The sequence below is a fragment of the Brachycentrus maculatus genome, unplaced genomic scaffold, assembly GCF_059751285.1.
Source record: "Brachycentrus maculatus isolate JH-2025_06_01 unplaced genomic scaffold, ASM5975128v1 h1tg000586l, whole genome shotgun sequence".
Classification (NCBI taxonomy): domain Eukaryota; kingdom Metazoa; phylum Arthropoda; class Insecta; order Trichoptera; family Brachycentridae; genus Brachycentrus; species Brachycentrus maculatus.
In genome coordinates, this window is record NW_028281326.1 from 925,227 (window position 1) to 949,114 (window position 23,888).

At 31.6% G+C, this 23,888-nt stretch overlaps 1 long non-coding RNA gene across 7 annotated transcripts in view; it reads right to left on the bottom strand.

The window, feature by feature from the left end:
• Positions 1 to 23,888, bottom strand: part of LOC148301289 (uncharacterized) — a 155,670-nt gene that overhangs the window by 115,120 nt on the left and 16,662 nt on the right. The window contains exon 3 of one of the 7 annotated variants that reach the window (XR_015838816.1): positions 19,359 to 19,429. The exons of the other annotated variants lie outside the window; for them this stretch is intronic. This is a non-coding gene — a long non-coding RNA (uncharacterized LOC148301289). The remainder of the gene's footprint in view (positions 1 to 19,358; positions 19,430 to 23,888) is intronic. 7 annotated transcript variants of the gene reach the window in all.

A 23,888-nucleotide genomic window follows, 5' to 3' on the forward strand; every position in this document is an offset into this window, starting at 1 on the left:
CATTTGCTAGTACATGTAGAAAAAAAATTCTATCAATTACAGTAATTCATGGAACAATATTTTTTTTATTCGGGGATATTTTATTCAATATGTTTCCTCTAGTATATATTGTGTAATATAGCCTACATAGCTACAAGATACAGACTTACATAAATATGTAACGCCTTATTTAATTCAGAGTTCGTTACATGTGGTAACCCTCGAAGCGTATATTTAATAAGGAAGAGTTCCTTGGAGCACTGCAACGAAATACGAAAAAATAAAATATTAAATATTTTATTGCCTTGTCTAAAAACACATCATTGTAAGTAACGGTTACAACCGGGTTTAGGATTTTGAAGTTGAATTTGAAAGTTTTGTAAAGAAATGGCGATTCATTACATAAATGCCATAAAGAGATATTACTTTGGGGATTTGAGTGTCTCTTTATCCTACACTTTATTTGTTTTAATATTGTTATTCTATGTTTTATTATTTTTGCCCATCCATCTATATATATTTTATATTATGTCCTGTACTTACGTTCCAACATATTGCTGTACATTCTTAAATATTTCATTATATTCTCTATGTAAAGGCCTTAAAGGAGGATGCACCAATAAATAAATAAATAATGATAAAATAATTATCTCTCCAAGCACAAGAGCTCAGTCTCTTATTTTGAAAAAACTGTGTTTTTAATTTTAAGACTGTTGGAAATGTTTAGAAAATTAATTAAAATTGTAAAAAAACATTGTAACCATATTAAATAAAAATAATAATAACGGTTCCTAAAAAAAAAAAAATCTGCCTTTTATTTTAATCAAGTTGTGACGTAATTGATTAAATTAATAAAAATTAAAAATTAAATAAATTTAATCAATTTTCAATTTGCTTATATTGTACCATTTTAAGTATACTCATATCGCTCACTCCTTTCAACAACGTCATATATAAAAAACTTGATTTTTCAGGAGATCGTTTTTAAAGTTTAGGAATAAAATAAAACTTATTAAAAATAAATATCTAGTCTATTTTTGAAGTTTTAACTGCGCAACAGTTCTTTTCAGGTAAAACCTGAAGGTTTTTTCTCCATTTGAAAAATATTTAGCTTATTCCAAAAAAAATAATCAAACAAAACCTTTTTTTTAAATGTAAAAACAACACTTTCTGTCCTTTAGCAGGTAAATATTAAGGCATCCCGAAAACATGCACAGCTGAAAATTGACGATTTTTGATATATGAAGTTGTTGAAAGGAGTGAGCGATATACTTAACATTTTCAATGAATTCTTGATTATGAAACAATTAACGCATGAAACATATTTTAATATTTTTAAACATCTCCCAGCTACAAATACCAAACTTTACTTAAAAACAGATAACATAAACACATTTTTCCCTCACCTGAAAACTGAAGAAAAAATAAGGTTTGTTCGTTCAGTCTTAAATCTTCTAAAGCAGTGATCGCCACACGGTAGCTTACGAACTACCGGTAGTTTGCCGAGGTTTTTTCGGTGGCTCGCGTAGGATATTAAATTTGCCCTGTAAATTTTATGATTACACTCCGAAAATAACTAAAAAATGAGCTTAAATTCAACGAAATGAACGAACGGACTTACAATGAACATAAAAGAGTTTTTTTAGGTGGTAATTGCATTTATTATTTACCTTGCTTATTATGTAGAAGGTTAATAGATCATTTAGTGGATTTTTGTTTCTTCTAGCTAATTCAATATGTTTTTATTTGAATCTGTGTTGGGAACAGGAGGGATAATCTAAAGTGGGCCAATCAGGAACTTCTCAGCATTTGCTCACTGCTGGGAGGAAACCACGCAAAACTCCTCAGCAGAAGGCGGACTGTTGACTGTCATAAGCAAACCTTCTGTTCCACTAGAAGAGGGTTCGGCATTTTGTGTCCTAGCATGGTTTATGTTACCAATGTCCTTAACTATTTTTATCATTTGTGAACTTAAAGGGTTGCCTTTAAAGTCAATCTGATGTTCTAATTTATTTAAACTTATATACAAATATTATGTATGGTATCTTCTCGTACGATAAGGGCCGATGATAAAAAAAACCTATAAAGAGGGAATTTGTATAGCTAGCTCATCGAACAAGTTCAATTTCTGAAAGTAGCTCACATCCTTATTGAGTTTGGAGACCACTGTTCTTAAGCAATTCACCCTTAAAAATTTGCCAACGTTGTTTTGTTTTGTTAATTCAATCATGTTGATTCACAAAGCTAAGGCTGAGATCTCGAGCTTGTCTCAAGCGTTCAAATCAGAATCCATTCAGCCGCCGTCAGCAGGGCTCCACGTCCGTTTTTTTTATAGAATGTATATTAGATATTTTTTGTTTAATAGAATTTGTAAAGATTTTTTTAAACTCATTTCTTTTTAATAAGTCTTTTCTTTTCAAAACCATGTGATTATTTTTCTTAAAAAAACTTATTTTTTCAATCCAAAAACAGTGTTTTAAGAAAAATATCCATTACGTTAAATTTTACCCGGATTTAGAGAAAATTAAGTTGCGACCGACGTAACGAATACAGGGCCTTAATGGCACATAAAGAGCAGTGTTTGTTATACGTTACCACAATTTTTATCATGGGAAAGATATACAGTAGTGAGATTCAGCAGGTTCGCACTGGTTCGCTAGAAACGGTGCCTAAATTTTTTAGAGATCGTTGAACCTGGTCCTAAACCCTTTGTTGTCACATAATATTCCAATTGAGATCATGTATCGGAGCACGCTCGGTTTACTTGGTCCGTCACGTTAATATTTGAACCTCATGAAGAGAAAAAAATATTGGAAAGATGAACAAAAAAAATTGTGGAAAAATTCAGTTAAGTTATTGCACTTAGTAAAAAGAATATCGTGAAGATATACGCTTCGGCATTTGGAGCATTCTCAGTTGTTATGTGAATGTTCTGTTTATGTGCAGAATAAAAAACAAATAAATGAATAAATGTAAAAACTATTTTTTCAACAGGGGGAGGGGTAAGGATAGTACCTAAAGGGCGAACCGATTCTTGAAAATTGTAAATCCCATCACTGGAAAAATATCATTCAAATGTGTAAAAAACAATAATTATAATTCGAACTTTTATTTATTTAATGTTTGATTCACTGCAGCGCTCTAGATAACAACACATCACCATTCCCTAGTGTAGACTCTAAGGGTTGCAGTACTCGGTGCGAGAGAAAATAATGGGAAACATAATAAAAACGTTTGTTCTTGTTAGCTGGGCATGACTTTTGGGCCACAATGTATCCGGGTGCTACGACTGGAGACGTGAATATTATTCAAATATATTGTCGAAAAGACCTTTACTGAATTAATAAAGCAATTTTTTACATTCTTTTTGACATCTCATCATAGATGAAGAAAAATATAGAAGTCTAGGCATTTATAGGGCTCACGACCGTCATAGGCTGGTTTGAGAGATCATTTTACATTCGTATACCTAACATTCTCCGAATATACCCATGATTGCCAACCACACTAATCAAATTTTTAACACAGGAAGAATGTGGAAGTCTTGGCATTTACAGGGCTTACGATCGTCATAGGCTTGGTGAAGTGATCACGTGTAACATTCGCCAATTCTACCCATGATTGACAACCACACTAATCAAATTTTCAACATAGGTGAAGAAAAATGTGGAAGTGTGGGCATTTACAGGGCTCACGACCGTCAAAAGCTGGTTCAAGTGATCATTTTACACTCGTGTAACATTCCCCAATTCTATCCATGACTGACAGCTACATTTCTATAATTATCCATATTCTTCTTCGTCTATGTTGAGATGTCAAAAATAATGTAAAAAATAACTTCTAATAGGAGAAAATCCAGATTTGTGAACATATATTTGGACCTATTTTTATAAGTACCTATTTTTTGCCATAATATAAAACGTAGTTCTGATTATTTTGATTTTATTAAAAAAAATATTTCTCGTTAGCAAATTTTTCTTTACATATTTGTCATCTCAACATAGATGAAGAATAATATGGAAATCTGGGTATTTACAGGGGTTATGACCTGTTATAGGCTGGTTAAGTGATAACTTAACATTCACCAATTCTACCCATGATCAACAAAACACTACTAAAATTTTTGGAACTCCTAGATATATTGATCAATCTCGTGACGCCGTACATATACATAAGTTTACAACAGTCATCTATGTTTGATTGAGGAAAGCTTTTTTTAAGCAGAGACTTTTTTTTTATTTGTATGCAAGATCCGAGCCCCGGATTATGTTCACAAACTGAGAACCACCTGAAAACAAGATTTTATGTTTCGTAGCTTATAATTTGACCTGTTTTTTATTCAATTTTGTTTCAATAATAAACCTGCGTTTTAAACAAAAAAAACAGTTACGTTACATGTTACCTGAATTTAAAGAATATTAAGTTGCGGGCCATCTTATATCCCCCTTTAATTCAAAATGTGTAACGAATAAATAAATCGTACATTTTAAATTGTTACGCCATCTTGCGTTCAATAATATAACAATTGAGATGCTTCAATAAATTATGACCTATCAAACGGTAAGAAAGCTTTCAAATAAATACCACAGATGGCAATAAACGACGGAAAACGAGACTTGAAATGGGTAAGTTGTTTCATATTTTGACCAACAGATGGCTATACGTGTTGAAGAAAATTATAAATATTCGTCATTTTAAATTTCAAAAATATTTATTAAAAATATAAATAATTCGTTACTTATTTTTCATCGAACGAAGAGAAACGTCACAAAAGTAACATTTTTAACCGATTACCGATGGCTCATATAATAAATACGGCGTAGTTAATATTTAGTATGAGATACGTATTACTAAGATAATTGCTACAAAAAAATAAATTATATTTTTTAAAAAGGGAACTAGGTACATATATTTTTTTCTTTTCAAAGAAAATGTTTCAAAATTTGATAAATTATAGTATTTTATAAATAGGTACATACTGAATATGTTAATAAACTAACTTACTTACCATCACGCCGCTTCTCCGCAGGGGTAGGCAGAGAGAATAGAACACCACTTAACTCTGTCTTTGCAAACATTCTTCGCCTCTTTTCTACATTCATGCATCTCTTCATACATACCCGCCGATTATTTCGACTCCTGACCAGTCCGCTTTCAAGCGTTTGACATACCTGATAAGGCCAAGTTTACCCCGGCCTTCCTCTGCTCCCTTTTCCAACTTCATTTGCCAATTTAATATTTAATCTGTTACTTGTAAAAGCAAAACGTGAACGATTGCAAGGCGTTTTCGAAAAAATTAAGAAAAGTGTGTTTAGATGGTTTGGGCATGTGAATTGAATGAGTGAAGAAAGGATAGTAAAATAAATTTATGAGGCGAATTTGGTAAGCAATATAAGCTAAGGAAGACCGAGAAAAACTTGGCATGATCAGGTATTTCAAATACTTGGCATGATCAGGTATTTCAAATACTTGGTCACGTCATGAGTCGGAATTATCGGCGTATGAGGAGATTGAATGTGGAAGGGGCATAGATTTTTCCAAAGATGTTCTATTCTCTCTGCCTACCCTTGTGAAGAAGCAGCGTGATGGTTAGTTGGTTAATACCCTTATATATGACCAAAAAAAAGTACCTAAGTAAAGGCTTAATAAATCAATTAGTACGATGAAATTTGGGGGTGGCTGGTAGCTATACCATTCACCCCCTGTATAATGTACAATAATAGAACACGCAGTATGATTGCATGGCTACTAGCATCCCCTAAGAGAGCACAAATCCGCTTACGGACAAATTAATCATAAAACTCACCCCACAGCCCGTTATCACCCCTATTCAGGGGGGTGGGTGGATTCAAATGGTTTGCATAATATTCTCTTTATATCCAGCGAAATACTCAGGGTTGTCACAACATAATTTTTGACATTGGTAACATAAACCAACCTAGGACACAAAATGCCGAACCCTCTTCTAGTGGAACGGAAGGTCTGCTGATGACAGTCAACAGTCCGCCTTCTTCTGAGAAGTTTTACGTGGTTTCCTCCCAGCAATGAGCAAATGCTGAGAAGTTTCTGATTTACCCACACTAGATTATCCCTCCTGTACCCAACACAGATTAAAATAAAACATGTTTTTAGCCAGAAGAAACAAAAATCCATTCAACGATCTATAAACCTTGTACATAATAAGAAAGGTAAATAATAAATGCAATCCCCATCTTTCAAAAAAAAAACATACGTTTTGAATCTAAAATCTTCATAAATGAGGTAACTTAAATTAATACATTGTACAATAGAACGAACGCATTAAGGGGATATTCGCTGACACATCATTCATTCCATCGGAAACCATCAGAAAGGTCACATGTCTGCTCCTGCACGATTTTTTAAAAGAATGTGTATTGGATTTTTTTAGTTTTTTAGAAAACATATCACTGGTTAAATGCCAAAGGGACACAACGCAAAAAAAAACTCTATTCTAAAAATGGTATCTACATAAATCTTCAACAATTTCATATTTACAAGACATCCATGATTCTAGCGTTAGAAATGGACATTTCTAAAGCTAGAAACATAAGTGTGTTTTTCGAATATGAAAATGTTGAGGATTCTTTAATTAAAAAGTTTAATTTATTTTTTATACCATTTTTTTAAATAAAGAGTTTAATTGATTTTTTAATACCATTTTTCAAATAAAAAGTTAATTTTCTTTGTGTTGTGGCCCTTTGGCATTTAACCAGCGATATTTAGAAAAAATATTAAAACATATTTTTTAAAACGCTTTTCTTTACAAAACCATTTAATTATTTCAAAGAAAAACTGAATTTTTCAATACTTAACACCTAAAGCGCGATGGCCTCAAACAAAACGCGCCCAGCGGTGGTGGGTCTGATCTGACCCAGTACAGAAATCGCTTTTTAGGCGTTCTTTGACGGGTTTTTATATTTTATAAATGTATTAAAATAGGCTACATAGCAATAGAATAATCTGCCATAAGTTTTGTGTAGGAATTTTCAAGTTTTTGATAGTTCCTAATTTAAATTATCCAAGCGCATACATATTATCGAAGCGTACGTGCAGACACGATGACGCATAGCTACCTACTAACGCCACTGAGCATGTTGCACGCGCGTGAATAGTGGTCAGCGTGTATACGCATAAAGCAGTGGCTCCAAACATTTTTGCTTTAACTGAATTCAAATAATTTCTGTATTTAATTTTATAACTGAATTATAAGTCACTGTCAGACAGGATTTTTAACAAAATGCAACTAAGTAATTATCCTAAAACATAAAACTTGGCTGTAAGTTCCAAAAACCACCAATTGATTGTTGGATTTAGACTTTAGTTCAACCTAAAAAAAATTTAAAAGTATATTAAAGATATTTTTATTTTAATTGAAAACTATTTATTTATGGAACGGCCCAAAATGGTTGAGATATTTATTTAAAATCCTCCATTTCTTACATAAACCTTTTGTAGATTTTAGAAATTATGAGTATATGTACATATAATTTTGTACAAAACCAAATAAAACTAATTTCTGAATATCTTTTAAATAAAAATATTTATTTATAAACTTTACAATATAAATGAATGTCTCGTGTTCTGCCTGGTGAGACGTTCACCAAATGAATAAATGAATTTATATGCATACACATACACAAAAAAAAAAAAATATATATATATATATATATATATATATATATATATATATATATATATATATATATATATATATATATATATATATATATATACATATATATAAATATATATATATATATATATATATATATATATATATATATATATATATATATATATATATATATATATATATATATATATATATATTTAAAATGGGTAAATTTATTTTATTTACAATCCGGGCAGTAAATTGTGTCATATTTGTGAGTACTACAAATTGCCTTATTACAAGCTGAACACGAAAATTTGGTTTTTTTATCGGATTTGCATGGACAAAATTTACACCGTTGTCGTTTATATTGGCATTTGCTGTTCATGACACTTTCTTCTACGTTGATGTTATCTTTATTTTTTGTTTTATCAAATATCGCGAAACTATCTAGCTGCTGACGATGAAACGTATGTCCACTATTTTGTCTCTTATTGACATTTTCAGAGACTAATTCTTTCCCTAATTCTCTTATGAATCTCTTCCTGCGAGCACTCTCTTTTTCTCGCCAGGTAGGATATTTTGTCATCCACACTATGTATGCATTCAGAGCGGCCATATCTAATATCTCCATAAGTAACCTAAATGGCCACCTCCTCGTCCCTCTTACACATGAATACTCCCTGGTCATCATATCACCTACGTCAACACCTCCTTTCGTTTTATTGTAATGTTGGATGATTTCTGGTTTCTTCTTCGGCCCGAAATTTACTTTTTTATCGTTAAATTCTGAAGATAAAAGTATTACCGCCTTTGATTTTTTCGGTACATAAGACATAATTGTCAGGTCATGGGTAAATCCAAAAATACTGCTGAACACTTCTCTTTCTTTTGATGGGAGAAATTCTTTGGGAATTTCTTTTTTATTTGAACGCAAAGTCCCAGTCAATGTTAATTTCTTTTCATTTAACAAAATGTTTGCTAAAGGTATACTTGTGAAAAAATTATCGGTTGTTATACCTCGACCTGAACCTGCCAATGGAGCGGTCATTTCTAAAACAACTCTTTGGCCTTGATTAACTTCTTTTTTACTATTTTTCTTGCCAGTGTAAACCTGCAGATTGCAGATATAAGATGTTGCAGAATCGGCAGCGATCCAAATTTTTATACCATACCTTTGTGGTTTATCTTTCATATAGACTTTAAACGGACAGCGTCCACGATATGCTGCAAGTCGCTCATCTATGGTAACATGGAATCCTGGCTCATAATTTTTAATGCAGGCAGCGACAAACTTATCAAATATTGATCGCAAGGCTTCCATTTTATCTCCAGACTGAGCAATTCTTGCTTCCCTTGTAGTTTTGTCATCGCTGCGGATATGGCTAAAAATATAACGAAATCGGTCCCTGGCCATAGCGGCAGGAAAGAAATGCTGCCGGAACAAATCGTCGGAGGTCCACAATTCATCTAATGCTAACTTTCTTCCACGATTTCTTCCCGAGGCAAGAAGAATTCCAAAAAAAGCATAGATTTCCTCACGTGTAATGGCTGGCATATTTGAATTTTTGGGATTCAGCTGACAAAATTTATTGGAGCAATCTACTATTTCATCTATCATTTCTTCTGTAACAAACAAGAAGAAAGAATCTTTTATAGTCAGTATGTTTTCGCTCCCATTTTTTAATCCTGCAGCTTTTGTCACTATATTATGAGCCCTAGACCGTGAGTTAGGTGGTGGCAAAGAGGACCACAGAAAACCAGATTTAGAAGTGAAAAATATTCCTTCTTCATCGGATCCATTTGGCTGCTCAATGATGTCATCGATATCTTCATCATTTTCTGACATTTCTTCCAACACTACGTTTTCCGTTTCACTTTCGAATTCTGTATCTAAGATTTCGAATTCTAAATCACTGTCATCTACACTACTTCTTTCACTTTCAGAACTCTCCAAAAGTCGTTCAATCTCGTCATGAGATAATTGATTTTTTCTTGCCATTGTGGCAATGTGGCGAAAAAAAATATAAACTGGAAATCGTTCAACATAAAACAATTTATTGTGATGTTTTGAGTCACTAACTTTGTGTTTTAAAACTATTAACAACTTTTTTAATATCAGTGATTTAAAACGCAGTAAATAAATAAATTAGTTAAAAATAAATGTAAAAAATTATATGTACGAAAACAATCGCCAAAGATTGACAATGTATGGTTTTGTTTTTGAGAAATCGACGGACGCGGCAGACGTCACACCAAGACAACAGATAGCGGCCAACTGACCATACTCAATAATCATTTTTGAACTTTCATTTGTTATTTTTTTAAATAACTCATTTGAATCTGGTCCCATAATTTTCGTTTATATCTCAATTTGTAGGTAAATATTTGAAGAAAGATTACATTGAAGGAAAATGACGTAAACAAATTACCTATTAAGTAATCGATAATTTTATGTACAACCGGGTCTGATCAGACCCACCATCGCAGAGTAAGTGTTAAACAATGCTTTAAGAAAAATAATCAATTATGTAAAATGTTACCTGGATTTATAGAAAATTAAGTCCTGAATAAGAGAAAAATACATTTTGGCATCTCAAAATAGATGGAAACAAATATGGAAGTCTGGATAATATTTACAGGGTGTACGACCTGTCATAAGCTGGTTAAAGTAATCACTTTTTACACGTGAAACATTCGATAAATCTCAATTCATTTTCTTTGAATCCAGGTAACATTTTACGTAACTTTACGTTGATTTTTTTTTAAAACACCGTTTTTGCATTGAAAAAATAAGTTTTTCTCCAAAATAATTACCTGATTTTGAAAAGAGTTATCGTAAGGTTAGGAGTTTAAAAAATATATAAAAATATATTTTCAATGTATATTCTAAATAAAATAAAATTCTAATATATATTCTGAAAATAAAAATTGAGCGTAGAAGGACGTCTATCCTTCAGCGTGGTCGAACACGTTCTGATTTGAATGCTCGAGATCTCAGCCTTAATATTGAATACGGGTGCAAAATAACATGATAAGTAAAAATCAAAATAAATGGAAGAGTTATTGCTGCTCATTTATATAAATCGTTTAACACCGTTTAAATTAATACAAATTCATTCATTGAAAATTACAAAAGATAACCTATTTATCGCCTAGTGTTAATTTATTGGACACTAATACACTCGGCTTATAATCTTGATAGATAATGTCATCGAATTTTGAAACGTGCCGTTTCTTCTGCGCCGGTATTTCTAACACCAATTGAGCATAGACGGAATCGATCAAATAAATAAAATCGATTAATTGCTTTGATATACGAGTAGTATTTAAAACGATTGCACGATCTAAGGCGTTAGAAAATCTATTTCGAAGTTGCTTAATTCACAAAATATTATGATATATTTCATTTTATGAATGTTATTCAAAACTAATATGGGTAAATATTTTAGCAGTATTCATGAATATTCATTAAGAAAAAATATAAACTTATTTTTATTAATTTATTTCAAAACATATTAATAATAAAACCCTTATCCGCACCCCAATGGTGCATAGGGCACTGTGTCTTATAAACGCAGTGTTATCATGATCGTTTTACACATGAAGGAAAGGTGATCAGCCCTCCGCTTCAGGTACCAGTCCATGGTAATATTGAATAAATATTACAGGGAAAAAATTACTTATATTTATTTTTACCCCCCTTGGGAATCGAACCCGGGACCTCCAGAACGGCAGCCGAGCGTGCTGACCATTACACTACGGAGGCAGACATAACATATTACAAAACATATTACATACATAAATCATATATACATATATTATTCCCGATGAGTAATTTCTATTTCTCATTTTGGGACATGGGATTAAGGTTAACAAGACTGGAACACAAATAATAAAGTTATAAAAAAAAATTTTTAAATAACTAAAACTAAGACTAATACATGGCAAAATATGAAATACAAAATATAACAAGTATGATAAATAGGCACAAGAAGCAGATTTAAAAGAAATAAACGATAAAACATAGGGTAAGAAGCGTATAAAATAAACAAAAGATAGAAGAAGTATAAAATATCAAATAGAGAAAATATGAAAAACATAAGGTAAAAACAAAATAAGAAAATATGACTAATCACTACATATATATATATATATATATATATATATATATATATATATATATATATATATATATATATATATATATATATATGTATATATATATATATATATATATATATATATATATATATATATATATATATATATATATATATATATATATATATATATATATATTATATATATATATATATATATATATATATATATATATATATATATATATATATATATAAATATATATATATATATATATATATATATATATATATATATATATATATATATATATATATATATATATATATATATATATATATATATATATATATATATATATATATATATATATATATATATATATATATATATATATATATATATATATATATATATATATATATATATATATATATATATATATATATATATATATATATATATATATATATATATATATATATATATATATATATATATATATATATATATATATATATATATATATATATATATATATATATATATATATATATATATATATATATATATATATATATATCTTTCGATAAAGTACCTTTTCAGATCATTTATTTTGGATCCCCGAATGGGTTTTATTTTATGTATGTCAGGCAGCTGGTTAATTTGGGTATTGGCGATATAATTTAAGGACCTTACTCCAAATTTAGTAGTGTTTATCGGCTCCACATGTATAATGAATGTTATTCAAAACTAAGGTGCGTAAATATTAAAGCAGTATTCATGATTATTTATTAAGAAAAAATATAAACTAACATACGTATATTCATCTTTAAAAGAAACATTATTGATACATGGGAATGAAGAAAGCTGTGTTGAGATGGTTTGGGCATATGAATCAAATGATTGAAGGAAGAACAGTAAAACAAATTGTTCGCCATAGGCTGGTTTAAGTGATCACTTTACACACGTGTAACATTCACCAATTTTACCCATTATTGACAACCACATTACTCAAATTCTTGGAACTTCTATGTATATGGTTCAATTCAATACGTAGTGCTTGAATCACTAAAATTTCACTAGAGACATCTATTGATGAGATGAAAGATTCGGCATTCTAGTAAGTTTAAATAACAGGGTAGTACATTGACAACCCTGGTTTATAAGAATCATATTAAATTCATGTCTTAATAAAAAAAAGTATTCACAAATACTTGCCAATGTAATCAGTACCAAGTATTGAAATTAAACCTGATAAATAATATTAATAATCAGGTAAGCTGGGCTTTCCTTACCCCGTCTCGGTCCTCTGAGGGTTAAGCAGTCATAATTGAAGGCTGGGATAAATGAACCCCCCAAGGAAGCCGACTCAAAGGTTTTGCAATACTCAATTCAGGGTTTTAGTCAATAAATACCGACTTTACATTAAGTTAAAATGTGAAATTCAACACACACTTTTTAAAAAAGATCAACAGTTATTTTTTCATTAATTATTTCGGCAGTCACTTTGTGGTAAAATCTACCCATTTTTAATTTTAGTTTTACTTAGTAAATACCTCTTGAGAAGTTGTGGTATTTACTAAGCAAAACGTTTTTTTAAATATTTTTTTTTATAAATCACTTCAATTTAAGGGCATCGTACGTTCGATAACAGGTCAAGAAAAATAAGTTGTTCATTTAACACTACTACCATCACGCTGTTTCTCTGCAGGAGTATGCAGTGAGGATAGAACGCTAGATCCGTTTGTCCTGATAAACACTTTTTGCATTCTTTACATCAGCAAATATGAAGAATATAAAGCTTGAAAATCGCATGAAAATTTTTCATTCAAACCCTTATCCACACTCCAATGGTGCATAGGGCACTGCATCATATAAATGCAGTGTTATCTTGATCGTTAACACATGAAGGAAAGTTGATCAGCCCTCCGCTTCAGGTACCAGTCTAGGGTAATATTTAATGAATATTAGAGTGTCAAATTCACTTATATTTATTTTACCCCCCTTGGGAATCGAATTCGGGACCTCCAGAACGGTAGCCGAGCTTGCTGACCACACTACGGAGGAGGACTAATATAATAAATAATAATAAAATTGTAAATATCATTTAATTTTATGACAACTTTATCAGATTTCTGCGAGCTAAAGGTCCTCCATTAGGATATGAAATAGGCATTTGAAAGCGCTTTAAAAATATAAAAGCTAAACTAATTTATGTCTTCTCCGGAGGTCCGTTCCAATCACGCCATTACGTTGGCGCCATTTTGTCGAGCGTTTTCCCGCGCAAAGTCCTTCCCCTCCTTCCCTCATCCCCCCACCTCCTGCCCAGCTGGCCCCGGTGTTGCCGCCTCCATTCATTCTCGCCAAATGTAGCGAGCTTTGTGTCAGTAAAAGTTGTTGGCTGGCTTTCGAAAGCTTTTAGCGACGGAAGTGAACACTTACTCCACCCTCCCTTATTTTCCGCCGCTCCTAATTCACTGCTTTCTCAAAGAAAGTGGCACTAAGTAGATGGCGAAGTCAATATTTTGGTAAATACATAGGAGAACGATTTTCTGGTAGGTACTATACTTATTTTTCAGTACCTACACTGATAGGTACTTTACATAATTATATTTTATCGATGCATTATGCATTTATGAGGTAAATCCACTCACGACTAGGCATAGGCTAAGAAACTTAAAAAGATGAAGCCTGAGTAGCGTCATGATAAGCGGTGTTACATAAGCCGTGATAGATTTCAGATTCACTTGGACGTTAGGTAATTTAAAAAAATGCATGTATGAATATCCCTCTCTTAAATAATCGTACATCTCCACGTAAGAGATAAAGTATATTGAACATAAATATCTACATACGAGTTTGTTGATAATACTTAAAAAAATCCAACAAAAATTTCGTTTTAAAAACTTCACATGTGTGTTTTTTTTCAAACTACATAAAAATATTTACGAAAAGATTAGTATCAATTTAAGGCCCAGCAATCGTTAAGTCGCAACATAATTTTCTCTAAATCCAGTTTAACACTTCCATAATTATTTTTTTTTTCTTAAAATACCGCTTTTGCATTAAAAAATAAGTTTTTCTAAAAAATGGTCAAGAAAAAAAAGAGTTCTTGAAATGTAAGGAGTTAAAAAATATAAAATATTTTTTCTGTACTTATATACATATTCTAAAAAACCAAAGCAAAAAATAACCAATATACATGCTTAAAAATATCGGGCGTGAAGAGACAAGTGACCTCTCCGGTGGTCTCTGATGAAATGAATGAGATTTAACGAATGCTGGGCCTTAAGTTAGCGTTTTTCCTTGATTTTTACTAATGAATTACATGAAATTACAGTAACTCTAAACGTAAAAAGTAAGCCAACTCACAGGAAGGAATAGGTTATAAAAGTTGAAGTCTTAGTAGGGCCATGGTAATAGGTGTTGCATAAACCAACTTAGTAATAAACCAACGTTAGTCACTTGGACGTTAGGTAATCAAAAAATTCATTAATTTAATAGTTAATGATATACTCTTGAAATTTGTGTCCCTATATTTAACAAGAGATGTAAACATAAAAAGCTTTCATTTTAGAGACTTATCTGAAAAAATTAAGACTCTAAGAAGCATATCGGGCAAGAATCTTCGAGATAGAGTAAGAAATGACAGGATCAGGGAAATATGCGAGATCGAAGATGTCGTTAGGTGGGGAAGGCAACGAAGGAGACAATGGTATGCGCATGTGAGGAGAATGGAACCATCCAGACTCCCCCACATCGCACTGTACGGCCATCCCCATAGTAGACGACTCCCGGGCAGACCACCAAAAAGATGGGTCGAAAGCTTAAAAATAGGCCGCAAGGCCTACAGTAAGAAGAAGAAGAAGCAGATCTGAAGTTAGAATAAAAATAGTGTTGTTGAAAGTTACCTTTAGATAATACTTCAAAATACATAAATTAAAAAAATATCTATTTTTATTTAGAGTGGATCGAACCTTGCGCAAAATTAACTTTGCCTTTCAAAAATGCTACAAGGGCAAGAACTTTTCATACTTATAAAGTCTCAGTTTGTATTATACTTAATTTTAACTTTTGTTCAGCACTAACCGCTAACCCCATAATCCTTGAACCAAATGACAGCGGAAATACGAACATTTTTATACGTAGGAGTCATTGTATACAAAGCCTATAAGTGCATTTTATTATATTGCACAAACAAATGTGTATTTATGCATACAGGTATTGAAATTTATCTCAAGACCTTGCTCCAATAAAATCCCCGAATAAAACACCAATGGACCAATAAATTTTAATTTTTAAAGCTTGAGTTGATCGAACCGCCCTGATATGCTAAAAATATACCAGTATGTATTCATGCAATTTAAATGGATAAACCTACTTACAAGATAAGTGTATGGAAGGAATTTTTGGTTGACTAAAAAACTATAGATTTTGATTACATTATTGAAAAATTTGGCTTTAAATAGTGAAAACAAAACCGGTAGAATATTTTATTTACAACATTTTGAGTGTGTCCAAATAATTTTTCACAAAATCTGGATTATCTCCAAAATTTGGAGATAATCCAGATTTTGTGAACAAGTATTTGGACACACTCAAAATGTTGTAAATAAATTTTCTGGTCAAATTATAAGCTTAAATAATAAAAATGAAAAAGGTATTTTCTGGCGTTTCTCATTTGTGTGATTATAATCCAGGATTCGGACCTCACATACTAATTTAAGAGTTTTTGCTTAGTAAAAAGCTTCTTTACATCTCGCCAATAGATGTCTCTAGTGACGTTCTTGTGATTCAAGAACAAGGTTTCTAAATTGGTTCATATATATATATATATATATAGAACTTCCAAGAATTTGAGTAGTGTGGTTGTCAATAATGGGTAGAATTGGTGAATGTTACACGTGTGTAAAGTGATCACTTAAACCAGCCTATGACGGTCGGCAGCCCCGTAAATGCCCAGACTTCCATATTCTTCTTCATCTTTGATGAGATGTCAAAAAATAATATGAATATTTTATTCTTTATGTTATTATATTTTTTCATTCATTGATTCGGAGTAACATTGTGATAATATCGATCAATTTTTAATTTATGTTTTACTTGGTATACCACTACTTCTTCTATTGTGACAATCTATTGAAAAATAGATTTTGAGAAATAGTGGTATCCACCAAGTAAAACTTAAATTTAGAAAATAATTACATTTTTTATTTATTTATTACTTTTCATAATTCGGTAGTGCAAAGGCAAAGGGATAAATCTGTCTCAGACCAAATTTTACAGGAGAGCAAAAACAAACTTGTGAAATTGAATATTTCATTTGTTTTATGTATTTTTATGTGTACATATCTTAATAAAACTAAACAAGTTTTGCAACTACAGCTATATCTTTTTGCTAGATTATGGAATACACTATTTTAGACATTTTGTGGAACAAACATAGAAAATGAAAAATTTTCAGATATACCCCTTTGCCATTACACTACCAAATGGATAAATATTACGATGTGTGATTATTGGCTAATAAATTAATGTGAAAAATCACAAGACTATCGCTAGCATTCTTATTGAAATATGTAGAGAAATAAGGGATATATGAAGGTTTAAAGATTTTTCATTTTTAGATATTTTTATAAAACAAAAAACGTGCGTTTGCATACGTCATCAAATTTCCGTCATCGAACGTTTTATGACGTCATATGGTTTATTGTCTATGGTTTATATAGCTGTAATAGTAGTAGTGTGGGTTGTTTGTTTACCACTACACTACCATTTGTGTTATACAAATATGAGGGGTGGGGGGGGGGAGGATGGACCATAGACATCAACAAATACAGCCGCCAATAATTTAGCAATGTTACCAATATTAAAATAACTCCATCGTTTATGTGATGTCATTCATTGCCAACTTACGAAAATAACGTTTTTTCGAAGGGGAATTTTCCAAAGGAAAATGATGAATGAAAATATTAATCATATCGGTTGTTATAAACACAAAACGAGTCTAATACAATCCTTTATAGGTTGAGTATGTTAAATTAGATATTCCTCCCGTCTTACTAAGATCCATTGACGAGTCATTTTTCAATACATATACCATATATGTACTCTATGTATATAGAAACTTCACTAGGCACAGCCGCTATCATGGCATCCATTTACATTTTTAACTAATCTACTGCTTTGGTGAGGTGACCATCTACATACATAAATGCAGTTCTCGAGACTCAAATCAAGTAGCCATTTTTTTCACAAATAATAAAAAAAATCACAATATTTTTAGTATCTTTCGCAGCAAATGGCAGGTTTTTAAACCATATATTCTCGGAGCAAAGTATCTTTAACTTCTCTGACCAAATGATGTCATCCTAATGCTTTCTTTAAAATCGATATTTTTCGACTTAGATTTCGAAAATAGAGTTGAAATCAGCTATTGTACATATTATATAAATAATCCAAGTTTATAATTTCTTAATTGAAATAATGGTTTGTTTATTAAATCGTTAAAAAAAAACCGGACGTAAATCGTGCATCTAAATTAAATAAAGGTAGATCGTGATTTTGGAGATTCACGAAATTAAGTGCTAATGAATTATATAACACCTGTATGAGAGATAGTAAAATTTCTCTTCCCTCTTGTTTTTACAACAATTTCCTCGGTAATGTTAGTCATAACCTATGCTAGTTGACTCACAAGCAAAATCATACAATTAATATCATATATCTAACTAAATTCATTGCTTACTTAGAATCATTTTATAATACCTTTAACGAGATAGCAAGTGGTTTTGAAAGATTTTTTTGCTCACATATTAAAATAATTAAAAGCAACATTGATTTTAAACTATTTATATATTTCTACGTAGTGTAATGGTCAGTAAGCTCGGCTACCGTTCTGGAGGTTCCGGGTTCGATTCCTAAGGGGGTAAAATAAATATTAGTGATTTTTTCACTGTAATATTTATTCAAAATTACCATGGACTGGTACCTGAAGCGGAGGGCTGATCACCTTTCCTTCATGTATAAACGATCAAGATAACACTGCATTTATATGGCGGTGTCCTATGCACCACTTGGGTGCGGATAAGGGTTTTATATATTATATATAAGAATGCAAGGCTGAGATAAGCATTATCGATAAAATTAAGGAAGGTGTGTTGAGATGTTTTGGACATGTGGAACGTATGAGTGAGGAAAGAACGGTTAAACAAATTTATGAGACGAATGTAGTTGGAATAAGAAGCAGAGAAGACTGAGGTAAACTTGGCACAATCAGGTATGTCAAATTCTTGAAAGCGGCCGGGTCAGGAGTCATAATAATCGTCGGGTATGTATGAGAAGATGCATGAATGTAGAAGAGGCGAAGAATGTTTGCAAAGACAGAGTGGTGTGGCGTTTGATTCTCTTTGCCTATCCCTGCGGGGAAGCGACGCGATGATTAGTAAGTTAGTTATTTATTATATATATAAAAATTAAAATTAGTTGCGATTAAACAACGACAAATAATTTACGTAACGAAAATTTGAATACAGGACATACGTAATTCGATGATATTGTAACGATTTCCTTTATTAAAATTTGTAATTACCGACAATTTTAAAATTGAAATTACACTCTACATATACATATTACATACATAAGTCTTCTTACCGCCATCCGCACTCAACGGTAAAGCAAGTAAACAAGGCTGCAGTCATTTCTGGATGCCTGAAAAATGGAAATACCCTGACATGAAGATCGGCAGCAAAATCAAAATATACAAAACTTGTCTGCGACCCATCATGATATATGGTATCGAAAGCAGAGCGGACACCGAATTCACAAAAAAAACGCGCAAAGTATGTCAGAAATGAATAGTCTAAGAAGCATACCTGGCAAGAGTCTACGAGACAGAATAAGGAACAACAGGAAAAGGGAAATATGCCAGATCGAAGATGTCGTTAGGTAACGAAGGAGACAATGGTATGCGCATGTGAGGAGAATGGAAGAGCTGGGAATCGACATCGCAAGAGGCTAATCCCTCTTAAAAACAGGCCACAAGGCCTAAATTACGCAGAAGACCAAGAAGAAGAAGAGAGAAAGAAAGAGAGAATAAAGCGTCTTCCGTGAAGAATCCTAGTGTACTTCCAAAAAAATAACAATCAAGTAAAATAATAAGTCTTAAGCACGAATCGCAATAAAAAATTAAGGAAAAAACACAGATAATCAGTTTTAAATCAATTTCCTGGCCCGTCAACTTTTGTTTGAAAAGAAACATCTTTTTTAATGCGATTTAATCATCAATCATCGCAACCGATCACGAAACAAGAGCAAGTCTCTGGTTATTAAATGATATAACAATTTCACGCACATTACATCACTAGCGACTGGTACACAGTACCCAGACACCGAATATTCTCACTGCTCGAATAACTTAACTTACTTTCCTCTTACGTTAAACTTGACCCAGTTTTTTTGCCACACCCTGTATAAAAGTGGTCCGGTATTGACGGAGTGAGGTGTATCAAAGAGCGCTGCTACTTTTTGACCACATTGTGGCAAACTTTGTGTCTATTACTTTTTATTTTGTACATTATTAAAAGCATTAAAAAGTGGTGCTCCCTCGGACGAATGTTTGGAAAATCATTGTACGACAGAATTCTGTCTTCTAATTAGAACGAAGATATAAGAAAGGAATGTAAGGCTAAACAAGGAATACTTGAAAAGATTAGGAAGAGATCTTTACGGTGGTATGGACATGTGGAGCGAATGGATAGCGAGAGAATGACTAAGAAAATATATGTGGCGAATGTGAGAGGGAAAACAGAACGAGGACGACTGAAAAAGACACGATCAGATCAATCAGAGCCTAAAATCTGGCGGTGTCAAAAGTCTGCGTAATCAGAGGGCATGTATGACTAGATGTATGGATGTGAAGGAGGAGAGGAGTGTATGTCAGGACAGAAGAGTGTGGCGTTCCATCCTTTCTGCCTACTCCTGCGGGGAAACGGCGTGCTAGTAGTAGTAGTAAAAAGTGGTATTACACGAAGTTAACGATGAATGATAACAACATTTTGAGTGTGTCCAAATACTTGTTCACAAAATCTCCAATTTTCTCCAATTACAGGAGTTATTTTCATATTATGTTTTGACATCTCATCAAAGATGAAGAAGAATATGGAATGTTGCACGTGTATAAAGTGATCACTTAAACCAGCCTATGACGGTCGTCAGCCCCGTAAATGCCCAGACTTCCATATTCTTCTTCAACTGCGATTTCAATATATACACAAATATTTCAATTTTATACTTTTATCGTAAGCCAAAAAGGCTCATATAAAAAATATAGGAATCATATTTTGGTAAGGTTGGTGAGCGGGTTCGAACACAGAAACTCTGAAATATTTTGGTTTATAAAAATAACAATTTAATATAAATATGAATTAATAAAAACGAAATATACAATATTGTATATTTCCTTTTCATTCTGAGCCACTTTGAGTATTGTGGCAAGAAAGCTCAAAGTTGTCCTTCCATTTATGGTCGTGTGGGCTTATAATATGAGTCGAGTAATGACATGTCAAAATGTGTAACACATTTAATGAAGGAAAAAATTAAGAACGATAAATGAAGTAATGCAAAATAACAATCATTACTCATTACCTTCCAATGCCACGAATAAATGTATATATATATATATATATATATATATATATATATATATATATATAAATATATATATATATATATATATATATATATATATATATATATATATATACATATATATATATATATATATATATATATATATATATATATATATATATATATATATATATATATATATACACACTCCTCTATGGCTGCGAATGCGAACGTTGAAATGCTAAACTACTGAAATGCGAATGGTTGGGTGATCATCTGGAGTATCACTTACAGACAAAATAAAGCGTTCACCCATTCGTGGAAGCCTGGTTATAACTTCCATCAAAAGTAAGGTAGAAGAAAGGCAATTGAGATGGTATATGCATATTGGACGCACAGAACCTGATCATGTAAAACAAGGCAATCACCATGAATCTTCCTCGAAAGACAAAAAATTCATGAATTCTACAGAAAGATAACATGATGCGAAGGCATGGCCTAGGTGACATTGTCCATGATAGAAGGACCTACAATCTGAGGACTAGGAGACTTGACCCCAACAGTCTACAAATATAAGTTTGGATGGAGCCAGGAAGAAGAGGAATATATTAAATAAGTAAATTAAAAAAGGAATATATTGAATATATTAAATATCTAGATTTATAATTTTAACTTATACTAGACAATTAAAATCCAGTTACACCGACAAAGTAAAAATCTAAGTCATTGAAATGTCCGTCTACCCCATCGAAAATTTGGCCACGTTTTCTTGCTTGGTCAGGTCAGAAATAGTCTTATATTATAAATAACAGTATGTAAAATATATAGTTTTGATATCGCTCACTCCTTTCAAGAACGTCATAAATAAAAAATCGTCAATTTTCAGATGTGCATGTTTTCGGAATGCCTAGAAAATGTACTATATCCCAGCAAAAGAGGCATATTTTTAACTTTATATTTACCCGCAACAGGGCAGAAAGTGATGTTTTTGCATTTTGAAGAAAAGGTATGTTTAATTATTTTTCAAATGTAGAAAAAACATTCAAGTTTTACATAAAAAAATCTGTTGTACAGTAAAAAGTTCAAAAAGTGGCTTGATATTTATTTTTAACACATTGTATTATATTTTTAAGATTTAAAAAAGATCTCCTGAAAATTCAAGTTTTTTGATATATGACGTTGTTGAAATGAGTGAGCGATGTGAGAAATGCGCTTTGAATTCTGTACATTTATGACCAAATGGACCCTGTAGTTACCAACTACCAAGTAACTATTTTAAATACGTCGTTATTGAATTCGATCGCTTATATCTGATTTGGAGAGAGTAGGTATTAAACAGTAGAGAAAGGGAAACAAATAGTCGACCTTCCCTTGACCAACGCTGAAATGCAACTTACTTATTTAAAATCTGTGCTAAGAACACAATTAAAATAAATGTACTACAGCGTTCCTAGAAATGATACAAAGATACACTGTTGTAAAATCAAAATATTTTTCTTAATGGATATTCTGACGTACATCCTGATCGCAATTCCTTAAGGGAAGAAGGTGGTTATATTACGTTTTAAGATTTGTAAAAAAGATGAAATTATTAATATAAATGTATATATATATATATATATATATATATATATATATATATATATATATATATATATATATATATATATATATATATATAGCTAAACTGGCAGTGCACAACGGAGTCCTGGTTCCAACTCTAATGTATGGAAGTGAAACATGGAGTTGGCAAAAGAAGGATGAAAGTAGACTGAATGCAGTCGAAATGCGATCTCTCAGAAGAATGTGTAACAAAACGATGTATGATAGATGTGCGAATAGTGAAATAAGGAAGGAATGCAAAGCTGAGATAAGCATTATCGATAAAATTAAGAAAGGTGTGTTGAGATGGTTTGGACATGTAGAACGAATGAGTGAGGATAGAACGGTAAAACAAATTTATGAGGCGAATGTTAGCGGGAAAAGAAGCAGAGGAAGACCGAGAAAAACATGGCACGATCAGGTATGCCAAATACTTGAAAGTGGTCAGGTTAGGAGTCGTAACAATCGGCGGGTATGTATGAGGAGATGCATGAACGTGGAAGAGGCGAAGAATGTTTGCAAGGACAGAGTGGTGTGGCGCTCTATTCTCTCTGCCTACCCCTGCGGGGAAGCGGCGTGATGGTTAGTTAGTTAGTTTTATATATATATATATATATATATATATATATATATATATATATATATATATATATATATATATATATATATATATATATATATATATATATATATATATATATATATATATATATATATATATATATATTATATATATATTATATTTATTGTTTCGGCATTAAGTTTGTGGTAAGACATGTTACAATGATTAAGGAAACGCTTGTCTTTATACCACTTGAGTTTTATTAAAGACTACTAGTTTCGCAAGCTAAACTTCCATCGTCAGGTCGAAACTAGTAGTCCTTAATAAAACTTAAGTTGTATAAAAACAAATGTTTCCTTAATCATTATATATATA